This window comes from Halichoerus grypus, chromosome 12 (assembly GCF_964656455.1).
Source record: "Halichoerus grypus chromosome 12, mHalGry1.hap1.1, whole genome shotgun sequence".
NCBI classification, from domain to species: Eukaryota; Metazoa; Chordata; class Mammalia; order Carnivora; family Phocidae; genus Halichoerus; species Halichoerus grypus.
This window is the reverse complement of record NC_135723.1, coordinates 31,630,855-31,644,267: the sequence shown is the minus strand read 5'-3', so window position 1 is coordinate 31,644,267 and position 13,413 is coordinate 31,630,855. Positions and strand designations below refer to the sequence as shown.

Here is a 13,413-nt window from a genome sequence, read left to right as displayed (position 1 = left end):
TATTTTCCCACATTTTTACAATAAACATACATTATTATAATAATCAGAACGAGAGAGAGAGAGAGAGAGAGAGAAACTTTCACAGTCCATGTGGAAATGTTTATTAAAAAATACTGAAGATAGAGACACAGATAAATTCAGGTCAATTTATGAGTCAGCCAGGAACATTTCTCTTATCAGAAACTTGAGTACTTCTTTTGAAAAACAGGAGAATTCACATAATCACAGAATTATAGAGCAAGAAGGGACCTTTGAGATCCCCACAACTGAGGAAGGCATTGTGCCCATTTTGTTCACAGTTGGTGCCAACTACCCAGTTCAGTACATTTGCAATGAAAGAAAATATGAAGACTACCCCAGTAAATTGTACATATAGAAAATCTGCTTCCTCCAGAAACAAAAGGGCTTTCTTGCCCAAGGTTACACGTTTTCCCCCATGAAATGACACCAATAGTAGCAGTACTTGTGGTTACTACTACTACCAACACCTATCGCATCTACCGCTTGCCAGGCACTCCCCTAGGTGCTTTGTGTGCATCAATTAATTTAACCCTCATAACAACCCTATAGGGTAGGTATTGTCACTATTTTCGTTAAAGAGGTGAGGAAACTGAGTCACCAACTGCATCGATATTTCATTCCCCTTTCCTCCCTGCCATTTTAGGCAGATCCGAGGATCACCCCAAAATTCGATCTGACGCTAGCTAGCTTGGATCCTCACCAAGGGCCGTTCCTAGGGCGCGTCGGTGAGTGTTGGTGTGGGATGCGGGAAGTAGGGAGATTTTAAAGACCCGCCGCCGGATAAACAATATCCCGATGTCCTGGGTTTTACTCTGGCTTCACGCCTGGAGCGGCCCTCCTGGCCGGCCACGGGGACGGGGATACCACGGGGGACCGCGGCGTCTCTCGCCCTCCGCGGCTCGGCGACGCTCGGGCCCCGCGGCGGCGCAGCCTCTCCGGACCGGCTGGGCCGGGCCCTAGCCCCCGCCCGCGCCACCTGCGCCGGGGCTCCCGCGTCCCCGCCCCGCGTCCCGCCCCCGCGCCGCGCCCGCGCCCCGCGGTCCCTCCCTCCGGCGTGACGGGAGCACCGGCGCCGGCTGCCCGGCCCTGAGCGCAGCCGAGCTGTCAGCGGGCGGACGGGCAGGGGGCGAGCGAGCGAGCGGCGAGCCGAGCGCGCCCCGCCCGGGGAGGCTGCCTTGCTGCCGGCCGGCCGACCGCAGCGGGACGGAGATGCGGCTCCTCGTCCCGGGGCCGGCGCGGGGGAGGGGCCGGGGGCGGCGGGCGGGGGCTCCCCTCTGCGGGCTCTCGCCGCCCTGGAGCCCCGCCTGGATTTGCTGCTGGGCGCTCGCCGGCTGCCGGGCGGCCTGGGCTGGGGACCTGCCCTCCTCCTCCTCCTCCTCCGGCCGCCCGCTTCCTCCTTGCCTGGAGGTGAGCCGCACCTGGTCCTTTACCTGGAGTTTGCGGGGGAGGGGGAGGAGGGAGCGGGAGGTGAGGGGCGAGGTGGGTGCCCGTTTGTCCCTCCCTGCCGTCGCCTCTTGCCTTCCTTGGAGGACCGGGGCTTCCGTGTGTTGCAGGGATGAAGTTGCCCGCCCCGGGAGGCTGGCCGAGAGAGGGTGTGTGGCTTTGCTGTCTTTTGGGGGATGCTTTTCTGTTCGCGCTCCTGTTTTGAGGGCTCTGAAGGACTTTGCGGCGCCCTCTTCTGAGTGCCAGGCTCGAGGACTTGGGCCTTGGCAGAGGTTTCAGCAAGTGGGATGGCGGGGAGACTGGGGAAGCCCCGCTGCTGGATGTGGAGACCCATCTCTTCACAGCTCTTCTAGAGAGCCAGATAGTGCCACAGGAGGTTTCCCGCTTCCCGCCCCCCCCATGTCCCTCCTCCCCGTTTCTCCACCCCCTTCTCTTCCCCTAGACCCTGTAGGGGTCTCTACAAACCCCTTCTTCCCACTCGCCCGCACTCAGCTTCCTGATAAGGCCCTGGGGACTTGCTAAGCCAGTGTGTGGTAACACTTGGCATCCTTCTGGCAAAATACGGATGTGAATTAGGGAGAATAAAAGAGTGTGTACTTAGGGAAGAGGCGGGTTGGTGATCTAGAAAATTAGAAAAGACAGAGTGAATATGCTCCTTTTGGGAGGTCTTCATCTGGCTGAAGCATCGCCACTGTTTATTTTGTACTTAGTGATTATTGTTGACTTATGGCCAAAAAGAAGAAATTATGGGTGATGAGATTTTCTCCTGCTTTTAGGGGAACTGGACTTAATTTACAGGGGGTGTCATTGGCACTTGTAGTGGGTGTTTGTCTTTCCTTTTGGTGTTCCAGAAAGTGCATCCTCTTAATGAAAATCAATGAGGGGAAGGAAGCAACATTTCTGACCTACTTTGAGTGATTGTGTTCAGCAGGATATGGGGAGTGGATACTGTTTTTAGGAAGATGGCTAGGAATCAGGGTGATGGGTCATTTTAATTTTTGTAGCAAAAATAGGTTAGCCAATAGCCCCTCTGAGAAGAAAGGCCAGGCCCTGTTCCTTTGTGTGTGATGCTGTAACTTTTGAATTTTACCCAGACTTAAATTATAGAGTATGGGCGCTCTGGACATCGTCCATCATCCTTGGATTTTCATCTTCCTCTCTCATAGTACAAGTCCCAGGACAGACTGAAATGAGAGAGAAACAGATCAAAGGCATATGTGGGAGCACATGAGAGTGTTGCAATTGGGGAAATCAGGGCAAGCTCTCAAGAAACAGCTGTGTTTAACTTCAGAGTTTATCAATATAATTAGTAGTTTAATCTGTGTTCTCCAGCTTTACCTATCACCTGGGAATGATCCGTTCTTCCAGATTTCCACAGAAAGCTGCTTCTTGGACATCAACTGTTGTAACAGGACAAACCTAATGCCTTGCCTCCAGCCCCCAGCCTCCGTATGCACAACATACTTCTTTTTCTGAAGTGAAATGTCTTAAGCCTTTTTAACACTAATTCTTAGTAATGAAGAATCTACTTGAAATGTCAGGGTGAAATTTGGGGCCAGTGGACTGATGTGGTCACTACAACTAGACTGATCATTTGGATGATCACATGCACCATGGATGTACACCTAGAAAGAACAGAGTAAGAGCCTGCAGCCTAACAAAGAAATAGTGAAATGAGAGGCAGGAAGATGACAGAAAGTTCAGAAAGACTCTCTTCAATTAATCCCAGCTCTCTGTTGCACTGACTTTAGAAATTGCATGTGACTCAGTTCCTTGAGGTCTCCTTTGAATTTCCTCCCCCCCCAAAAGTGGGAATACGTGACTCATATAGAGGGATTATATTGAGCTTGCCTGTGGCTGGTTGTGTTTTTAGAAATGGTGATGGATGGATGCATTGATATTCTTCCTGATGACTGACAACATTTGTAAGATGACTGACTGAAAGTTAGAGGTTCTTTTGGAAATAGGAGAGGCCAAGAAGTCTCACAGGGGCTGAATCCGCTCCTGGGCATCTGGTCTAACTAGCTGAGACAGTTTTCTAGAATTGATCATTGTTTCTCTCTGACACTGTTTTTGAGAGGGAAGGGAGAAGAGCAGGTGTTTTCCAGGCTCTGAGGGTAAGGGTCTGTTTGTGCTGGGAGGTAGGGAGGAGGCGTCCTCTGAGGTGGAGCTGTGGAATTGTAGTCCAACTCCTATGGACAAAGAAATAAAATAACTATTTTGTGTGTTCACTCTTACCTGTTTATCCCTTTCCACTATTGAGTAATAGAAAAGGAGGTGAATGCCGCACACCAGAATACAGCTATGTGCTTGGGGAGCAGAGTGAGAGGGTACAATGAGGGTCAGAGGCTAGAAACTAAGGCCAGCTTTTAATGATATGAGAGAATGTTGAAAAGGATGGAAAAGTCTGTGATTCTAAACCTCATTTCCCCCCAGTAGTTTGAGTTTCACCTTCCTTGACCAGTATTTTTATAAAAGTAGACATGATTACATTATGTAGACTTTCATTTTCCTTGCTTGCTCCTTAGAAGAAAGCTAGAGAAGGAAAAAGAGGCACAGAATATTGGTCTGGGGGTAATCAAGTTATAATTGCTGAAGTTCAGAAAAAACCCTTCAAAAAGACAATTGGGTTATGGGTAAAGTTTCACTTAGATTTTTGCAGAGAATGAGACTCTGGGGTGAAACTCATGAAGTACGGCTTCCTTTGTCAAGTCATTGGATTATGGAGCTGAAAAGGGGAGAAAAATGATTACTTTGGAATGAAAGCTCAGCTGGTGATCAGATCAGCAGGGTAGAAGCACAAGCACAAACAGGAAGGCTATAGTTTGGGAGACATAAAAAGTAAAGTCAGTGTGTCCGAGAGGAAGGACAGGAGGATGTGACTTTGGTAAATGGTGTTGAAGAAAAAAAAAATATGAAGACTAGACGTCAGAAAGTGCAGAATTAATTTCTCAGGCTTATGCATGGGGAAACATAGGAAGGATAAGTATCCTCTGGGTTTCTTGGCACCAGTTTTTTGCTTGTCAAATGACAGTAATAAAAACTACCTATTTCTGTTGTGAGGATGAGATTCATATACATTAAAGGAAAACAATCTATGTAAATGTGAGAGTTGATTATTGCTGGATTAGTAGGCCTGGATCCTGGTAGTTCAGGAAGGGTCTACGGGGAGATTTCAGAGGCTCAGAGGATAGACTTATCCAATAATGGAATTGGACTGGAATTTTTGACTCATTGAATAATAAGACTTAATGGGACTGCCAGAGGAAAAAAAATGATAAAGGCCAACAGATGATTCAGAGGTGGAGTAAGGTATTAGAAGATAGAGTGCATGAGAGTAAAAAGAACAGAACTAAGTGGATTATGTATGCATTATTTAAATTTGGACCTTGATTCTTAGTTCATTCCTCTAAAATCCTGCATAATATGATTTTCTACCAGTCTTTGAATCTTGAGAATGATGCCCTTGTGCCAACAGTTTTTATTCCACAGGCATTTATTGAGCTTATACTAGGTGCCGGGTGGCATGTCAGATGATGTGAAATTACAAATTAAAAAAATAAAATTTAATGGGGTAAGGATGAGACAGAAATGTAAACAATTGCAATGAAGTGATTTGGGACCATGAGAGAAGAAAGGGGAGGTCACATGCAGTGGGAAAGTCAGAAAAGGCCCTATCAAGGAAGTGAGTGGGACTGGAAAAAGGAGGAGAAATTTGCCAAGCAGACAAAGGTCAGATGTGCGTGTGGGCCAGGAGGACATTTCCAGTGTAGAACGCAGATTGAGAAAGGGCAGAAAGACAACTGCATTGTGTTATAATAGATTGTCGCTGGGATACGGCCTGCTGTGGAGAGCTTAATGAGAGATGAGGCTGACGGGCAAACAGAAGAAGGTTGATCCTAGGGGCCGTGTGTCATGCTAAGAAGCTGGTTTTCATTTGGTAGATGATGGGGAGAAACAGAAAGATGTAAACATCAGGAGCAACACAATATGCTTCAGTTTGGCAACAATAAGGAATCCATATTAGTGGGGGCGGAAACAGAAAGAGGTGAGACCTGCTAGGAGCAATTGCAGTAGTCCAGGTAAAGGATGACGGACCTCAGTTAAGGAGCAGCAATGAAGATGGCAAAGAGGGCATGCTGTCAGAAGGTCGAATTGCCAGGAAGTGAGTGTGGAGGGTAAGGGAATGAAAGATCTTGGATTGAAGAGAAGATGGTGCATCTGACCTCTGTGAGAAAGAGAAGATGAGGAGCTTGGTTCTGGAGAGGTTGACTCTAAGTAGAGTTGGTCAGTAGAGAGTTGGGTATCAGGCTGTGTTGCTCAGGGGCCTGGTATGTGCTGATATGGGAATCACTTGAATGAAAGGCGTGGTTGGAACTGCTTTATTGGATGCAGTCACCCAGGGAGTGGGAATAGAGAGGACAAAAGGTAAGACGGGTTTTACCAACATTAAGGTAGCAGAAATGGAGATGTCCACAAAGGAGACATGTAAGTAATGCAAGAGTAAGGGAAATGGACAGTACAGAGTGTGAGGAAGGTGAGAAAAGCCTTTGAAGGAAAGACAAGGGTGGTTGTGGTGTCATTTGGCCAAAGAAACTCGAATAAGATGAGGACCGAAAAGAGAAGATTGAATCTGACCATTGGGTTGCTGGTACTCAATGGCAGAGTGGTTTCTCTGGAATGGTGGGGATGGCTTGAGTATTAACTGGGAGGTGAGGTGGGGCGGTGGCGGGGGGGGGGGGGGGGGAGGAAGGGAGGTGATAGAGGAGAATTTTATTATATAGCCTTTGTAGATAGGGTAAGAGATTGGGTCTTTCAAGTCCACGGACATCAGAAGAGTTGCAAATGGCCGTATCTTCTGTTTCAGATTTGGAGGACAATGGTTGAGAAATATCCTTTCAGCAGACCGTCTCTGAAGGTCATGGGCTGTGGGCGAGGGTGTCAGAGATTCTAAAGTCACACTGTTTTGAAAGGGGTTAGGACTCAGCCTTTGTTTTCAAGCAGTTAAGATAATTAATCTTGCCTGTGAGGCTTGTGGAGGTGATTTTCCATTTCAAGTTCTTAAGCTCAGAACCGTTTCTCATGTTTTAGGCAAATGTGAACAAGTATTCACACCATCAATATTTACAATGTAAAACTAAGAGTTGACAGTTCTGTGAAGTGTCATATTTTAGCACAAGGGATGGAAATAGCAGAGCATAGTATGGAGTGGCACATTTTCCTATCATAGTGTATTCTTCGGAAGTGTCTTGGATTTTATAATAATTCCTTATTGTCAGAAAACATCAGTCAAATTTTGGTTGCCTTTTCCTTCTCCTTGAAGGAACCATGGATAATTCTTGTCCCTTTTTACATTTCGTAATCTAAGTTATGTGTACTATTTCAGTACTAAACCCATATTTATTGTGTACTTAAGTACCAGGCACTAGCGGTAGAACAATGAACAAAACATATGGCTGTGCCCACATTGAGCTTTCTAATCTCATGGGGGCAGAATCAAAACGCCACCCACCATCTAAGCATGTTTGCCATAGTGGTATGATGGAAAATCGCTGTGTGCAGTGGGAGTATATGGCCATTCTAGTCTGTGGTTGGGGGGATTCCCAAGGAAAAGACGGTTAAGCTAAGACCTAAAGGATACGTAGGAGTTTGTTGGATGAAGGTTGTGCTTGGTGGTGATAACATCTCAGACAAAGGAAGCCTCCTGGCCGGGATCAGTTTCTGTATCCTCCTTTAACCCCTCAAGCCTTTAACTGCTAAAGACAAAGGATCTTTTCTCAGAATTCTAGTCACAGCCTATTGTTTACTCTCGGGCATGCGTATGCCATTCTACAAATGTTTTGCACACGCAGGACTGCCATGTAAGGATGGGTGAGTTGTGCACTGTAGAAGGGCACCCAGCAGTGGGAGCAGTTAAAAGCTAGAATCCATCCAGTGTGTGTGTGGCCAGCCAGCTATCCTGGCACAGGTCTATATCCATCTGCAGGAAGGAGTACCTTCTCCCAATTTATAGGTCCAAAGGGGTACCATTTTCTAAGTCCTGTAAAGGTCCATATGCTTTACTAGAGGCTCTGAACACCCTCTCCTTCTCCCTCCAAGTACATGCTCATTGAGTGGAGGATTTCATCATCTTACTCAGCGAACAGTGATTAGATATCTTTATGTTTAAGACAATTTAGGGGTTTTAAAGATAAGTAGGATGTAGGTCCTCTTTTCTGGCAGCCCTAATCACTGCCTTGAAAATAAAGTAGTGTGGGTGGCCTCCACTTTTTCCATTATAAAAAGAAATCTTTATAGTACATTTAATCTTAATTGACATCTTCTCTCAGTTATACCAGATTTAAGACTCTGCAATAAAAACTCAGTGATCAGAACATATTGAAGTTTACTCTCAACTCAGTTTATAGGTCTGGAGTTCAGGATACTATTTATTGCTTATTCAAATCTTTTAAAGTTTTTTTCTCTAGGTCAGTGGTTCTCAAAGTGTGATCCTAGGACTAGCAGTGTTAACATTACCTGGGAACAGGTATCTGGGTGGCTCAGTCGGTTAAGCATCTGCCTTTGGCTCAGGTCATGATCCCAGGGTCCTGGGATCAAGCCCTGCATCAGGCTCCCTGCTTCTCCCTCTCCCTCTGCCACTCCCCCTGCTTGTGCTTGCTTGCTCCCTCTCTCTTTCTGTCAAATAAGTAAAAAAGAATCTTAGAAAAAAAAAAAACAGTACCTGGGAACTTGTTAGAAATGCAGGTTCTTGGGCTTTGCACAGCAGTCTGTGTTACAACCATCTCCCCAGGGGATTATGTTGCACCCTGAAGTAGGAGAACCACTGCCCTAGGCATAAGGTGAGGAATACAGTTTAGTTGCCTGAAACCCAGGGACCTGTTTCATTGTTAAAGCTCCTTCAGCTGTAACTCAAGCTGACTTGCTGTTTCTGCAGGGCATCTTAGAAACTCCTACAATAATCACATTAAATGGAGCCCGAGCTCCTCCCATTACCATGAAGTGTATCAGCAAGCATTTCTCTGTTATCTTCTATACACCAGGTACTAGGCAGGATTCAGCTAATAATGCAGGATGCAGAGGACATCGTCATCCCTCTCTAGGAGCCTAAGGCCTGAGGGAAGAAAGAAGCATCCACTCATGGAAATTAATGAGTGTTTCTCCCTGAAATAGACATTGGAAGAGAAAAACATGGTAATATTAAGAAAGTATGGTCAGCCTTCTTGGTAAATGTTTGCCAATGTTTGCTAGTTATGGGGAGGAGATTGTTGTGTATATTTTACTCCAACTGCAAAGTGTCTTCTTGTTATAGTAGACGAAGTATCAAAGGTGATCAAAGAATTTATTCGCATCTGGGCTCTGCCACTGTGTTACATGACCTTGTGCAAATCAACCTCTTTGTATCTTTCTTTGTCTGAAAATGGAGACAGTAACTCGTGCCTTATCCACATTAGAGTTACTGGGAGAATCTAATGCATTTGAAGATGCTTTGTAAATTTTAATGCAGTGCCAGGAAGTAGTTACTATGCTTGTCTAAGTTAAGAACAGTGTTTCTGAGAGTATGGATTGAAGTGTGAAAGGGCTGGGAAGTGGAAAGGAAATTTGTTTACTTATGAAAGTATTTTGTAGGAGTATTTTTTCCTAATTATGTGAGTTGTGCATAGTGAAAATTTTAGAAAATAAAAGTAAGTATTAAAAAAGTCAGCTCTGGTCTTCCTCTTGGGGATATCTGGAATTAATAATGTCTTAGCTCATTTTCTACTTACCCATTTTCTTTTTTAAAACCACAAGTGAGCCCAGAGTATATCTTTTCCTCTCTTGTTGTAACCATTTCCCAATGACACTGACACTTCTTTGTAAGTATTTCCATAATAGTTATAAAATATTTTAATATGTGATATATTGCAAAATAGTGCATCATTTGAATGTCTGCCACTGTTCACTTATGAGTCATTTACTTCACCATTTCACTGAAAATGCTCTCTTCAAGGTCAACAGTGACCTCTTCTTCACTAAATCCAGCCCTTATTCCTCCTCTTTACCTGCCTGGTTAGAGGCCCTGGACTTGATTGCTCTTGTCACTGATGAAACTTGTTCTTGGCTTCTGGTGCACCTCACTCCCTTGGCTTTTCTCTTCACTGTGATTCTTCTCAGTTCCTGGTTCTGTCTCATCTGACTTCTTTACATTGGGGCTTCCCTGCCCTTCCTCCTTGGTCCACCTATCTTTTTTGTCATCCTCCCACTCTTGGTGATTTTATCCAGTTTCTCGGCTTTAAATCCCGTCTACATGTGGACAGCTCTCAGGTCGACATCTCTGGCGTGGAGCTTGCCCTGGATTCCCAGCAAGCACAGCCTCTGTGTCTCCACATGGAGAGTTACCTCAAACCTGACACGTCTGAAGCTCAGCTCCTGACATTGTCCCAAACTTACCCCTTTCCCATTTCCTTTAATGACAATTCCTCCCTTCCTTTGCTCGGGCCTATAAAACTCTGGAGTCTCCACAGACTTCTTTTTCTCCCACGTCCTGTTCCAGTCTGTCAGCAACCCTCTTGTCTCTGCTTCAAGACAGTGCCAGAAATTTTCACCTTCTGGGCCACACCACGGTCTTCTCTTGCCTGGGTTATAACTTCCCATCTACATCTCCTAAAGGAGATGTTCTCAACAGAGCAGTAGGAGATCTCCTAAAACCTAAGTCCAAAACAGTGTCCTGCTGCTGCTCAGAGATCTCGTAAAGGCTTCAGTCCCAGCCCAAGCTCTGATGGTGGCTTCCAGGACCCAGTACCATCCAGCCTCCAGTTAGCCTCTGATGAGGCTTAAGAAAGCCTGTCTCTTACTACTACTCTCTCCATTCTTCGTTCAGCTTCAGCCTCCCCAGTCTCCTTGCTCTTTGTGGCATATGTTGTGTGAGTTCCTTTCTCAGAAGCTGCCTCTTTGCTCTGCTTGGACCTTCCTTCACTCAGGTGTTTGTTTGGCTTTCTCCCTCATGTGCTTCTGGTTTCCGCTCAGCTGTCATTTTCTCAGTGAGGCCTTCTCTGGGCACCTCTTGCAAATAGCACCCTCCTCCTTTCCATCCTCATTTCCTGCTTTTAGTTTTCTCCGTAGCACTTTTTAGCATCCATTATGTAATGTATATATTCTAGTTATTTGTTTTGTTTTTATGACTCCCCCTCAATAAATTGCAAGCTCCATAAAGACAGGCCAATATCTTCCTTCCTCCCTCCCTCCCTTTTTCTTTCTCTATTTCAAAATAGGCTACTTTTCCCCTGGCACCTCAAACAGTGCTTGACACAGTAAATGCTTAATAAATATTTGTTGAATGAATGAGTAAATTTAATTTTGGGCACTGAGGTTTTTAATTGTAATTTAAAAATGTTATAATTACATAAACCATGTCTGAATTTCTTATTACTGAAGCTAGATTACTTGCAGTAGAAATCTTAGGTGGAAGGACATGAACTATATCCTGGCCAACAGTGAAAATTGTTATTGTTACTAACTTGATGGTGGAAAATGCTGTCTCACTGACTCAATTTACATTTCTTTAATCGCTACTGAGGGTCAGTATTTTTCATATCACTTAGCTTTTTATATTTCACTTTTTGGGGAATTTTCTGTTCGGGTGTTTTCACTTAATATTTTTCTTACATATATGAGCTTTTCATTGTAGTAAGGATAACATTCAAGATACATTGAAAATATTTTTCCCTTGATTTTATCCCCCCTGTCTACATGTTTTGAGATAATACCCAGAGAAAGCCAATAATTATTTACACCATAAAAATGAATATGGAATTACTTCCCTTAACATAATCAAATAGGAATACATTTAATTAAAAAAAAAAAAAGACTGATGCTTGGCACATAGTACCTTATTAAATTCCTACAGTAAATGAAGTCTGTCATGTGTTTGGCTGACAAAAGTACTGAAACAACTGCAAAGTGACTAAGAATTCTTGGGCTTGGATTGACAGTCTTTTGCTCTGAGATTCTGTTTTTGAAATTTCAAGACTGCCCTACTTCATTCTCTGTTACTCGTTTTCAGTGGCCATTCACATGTTTGTCTGTTCATCTAGTATTTAATGAGTTCGTATCGTCTCTTTCACAGGAAAACTAATACTACCTCAGTCTATGATTACACTACAGATGGGCTAAGTGCTGTGCGGGCGTCATGTGCAGGGTTAAACAGAAGCACAGAGAAGGGGCAACTAAATCAGATTAAGGAGCCCTGGCCTCAGAGAAAGTCTGTTTGAGCTGAGCTTTGAAAGATTTCCAGGAATGCGTTCTGGGACGCACAGAGGCCAGCGCATCTTAGTCAAAGCAAACGGGCTGTGTAACGGCCCCGGAGGAATGAACTCCTATGAGCATTTCCAGGGCTAGAGTGAAGGCACATGGGTAGGAGTGGCAAGAGATGAGGAGGCTGTGAGGAAGGCAGGAAAGCTATGGGGAGCCACTGACATCAGATGGGAAGGATTATGCTGTTGGTGAATGGAGGATGATAAAAGAGGGATCTTAATGGAGGCCAGAAGATCAGTTAGGGGACTGGTGCCTCTCCCAGGGGGAGAAAAAAAAGAGCTAAGCAACTGACTGAGTGGACGGGGAGGGTGGTGCTGGATGATACATTGCAGTCCCTGGTGACTGCTAGGTTTTCTGCCTTGGGCTACTGGGTGGATCATCAGCCTTTCATTGAGATTGAACGCTCACGAGGAGGAGGAGGCCGGGTGCTGGAAGAAAGAGAATGAGTTCATTATTGGCATCCTGAGTTTAAAGTGCCCCAGAGATATCCAAATAGTGCTCTCCTGGAGACAGCTGCATGTCTGAGAGCTACAGAGAGACAACAACTGAGCCACGAGCACGGGAGAGGAACTTGAGGCCATCGGTGTGGATGAGGTCACCTGGGCCCTGAGCACACAGCAAGAGCAGTGTGTTGAGGAGAGGGCACAGGGAAACACCGGCATTTAAAAAAGCAGGTGGAGGGGCGCCCTGGGTGGCTCAGTGGGTTAAGTATCCAACTCTTGATTTCAGCTCAGGTCATGATCTCAGGGTCGGGCGGGCTCTGCACTCAGCGGGGAGTTTGTTTGGGACTCTCTCTCTCTTCCTCCTCCCCCACTCTCTCTCAAATAAATAAATAAATCTTAAAAAAAAAAAAAAAAAGGCCAGCAGAGTGAGAAGTAATTGAGAATGAGCCTGAGAGGGCACAGCCCGCAGAGTGATTGCACAGAAGCTGGCTGAGGGTTAGCTGACCGGCAGATCTAGAGAATGAGAGAGATGTGGCATGTCTTGGGTCCAGTAAGGCATTTGAAATGTTGATCTGTGGAGGGCAAGAAGCGGCAGTACATGTTGAATGAGGGTATAACTAGCAGATTGTTGACTGTTTGAATAAAAGTACCCTAAGGTTATTCATTTAAGGAATTGACGCTAATCGGGAGGAAGGTCTTCAGCGTAATGCTCTAGTCCCCCCACCTTCACGAGGGATACATTCCAAGACGCCCAGTGGATGCCTGAAATCCTGGATGGTACTGAACCCTGTATATACTATGTTTTTTCCTATACATACACTCCTGTGACAAAGTTTAAGTTAAAAATTCGGCTCAGTAAGAGATTAACAACAAAATAATAAAACGTAACAACTGTAACAATATACTGTAGCAAAAGTTATGTGAATGTGGTCTCTCCGAATATCTTACTGTACTCGCCCTCCTTCTTGTGATAATGTGAGAGGATAAAATGCCTGCATGATCAGGTGAAGTGAGGTGCATGAAGTAGCATTAGGCTACTTTTGACCTTCGGACTATACATCAGGAGGGGGATTGTCTGCTTTCGGACATGGCAGAACCACGGATGGAGCGGTCTCCTGTACCTTTGGTGTTAGTATGTAATCTCTGAGCTGTTGTTGTTTCACTATTTAATTGATGTTTTGGTTTTGGGAAGGCTTAACCAAATTTCATAAAGTCA

At 45.1% G+C, this 13,413-nt stretch overlaps 1 protein-coding gene across 1 annotated transcript in view; it reads left to right on the top strand.

The window, feature by feature from the left end:
• Positions 1 to 1,269: 1,269 nt before the first annotated feature.
• ELAPOR2 (endosome-lysosome associated apoptosis and autophagy regulator family member 2) overlaps positions 1,270 to 13,413 on the top strand; it is a 184,250-nt gene continuing 172,106 nt past the window's right edge. The window contains exon 1 of the mRNA XM_078059201.1: positions 1,270 to 1,428. The gene's annotated coding sequence lies outside the window, so the exon portion shown is untranslated. The remainder of the gene's footprint in view (positions 1,429 to 13,413) is intronic.